Raw genomic sequence first — 715 nt, forward strand, 5'->3', positions numbered from 1 at the left:
ATGTCTCAAACAGGACATTAATGTCTCAGCTCAAAAATGACAGTAACTATTTGATCAAAGATGCACACCTATCTCTATCCGAGCTTCACACTCTTCAATGCATCGCTTGATTGATTCTGGCTCTGTTACCTATAACAGAGAGAAGGCATAAGAAAATGTGATTGATATGAGATCTATAGCAGCTCATCAGGTGATCTGGGGTCAGTCCACACCTGCTGGTTCTGTCTGAAAAGGGTTCGAGCCTCCTGAGCGATATATTTCCTCTCAGTGTCAGTGTCATGTGGAAGAGCAGACTGCGCTTTCCAGCTGCGTGCGATGCGCAGGACCCTCCTGTAGAGAGAAAGCACATCTGAACGAGACATCCGGACCACCTGTGAACACCAAACACAACAATAGTATATAAATATGAATCTGACATTCTGTAATGACCGTACATTGACAACTGCATGATTTCACCTTTGATCAGCTCCGAAAATTCCAAAAGGAATTTCATATTTTCCTCAAATTCATGTTTACCCTTTCTCCTAATTTGTAATTCTTGTGATATTTAGATGGAAAATGTATTAAATTAGAAAAGAATGCTAAACAAAATGCATATACACTGAATAATAATTATTATATATATATGATTATATATATACACACACACTGAAAAATGATGAAACAATTATGCAGCATAAATGTATCTGTGTGTGTATATATATATATATATATA

The 715-nt window shown here is 36.8% G+C and overlaps 1 long non-coding RNA gene across 1 annotated transcript; it reads right to left on the reverse strand.

Annotated features, from left to right (window-relative positions):
- Positions 1-41: 41 nt before the first annotated feature.
- LOC107581068 (uncharacterized) lies at positions 42-539 on the reverse strand. The gene is made up of 3 exons (XR_001608775.1): positions 457-539; positions 213-371; positions 42-129 (listed from the first exon to the last, which is right to left on the reverse strand). It is a non-coding gene; the product is annotated as an uncharacterized lncRNA (long non-coding RNA).
- Positions 540-715: the final 176 nt, after the last annotated feature.

The sequence above is a fragment of the Sinocyclocheilus grahami genome, unplaced genomic scaffold (assembly GCF_001515645.1).
Source record: "Sinocyclocheilus grahami isolate Dianchi unplaced genomic scaffold, SAMN03320097.WGS_v1.1 scaffold70227.1, whole genome shotgun sequence".
Classification (NCBI taxonomy): domain Eukaryota; kingdom Metazoa; phylum Chordata; class Actinopteri; order Cypriniformes; family Cyprinidae; genus Sinocyclocheilus; species Sinocyclocheilus grahami.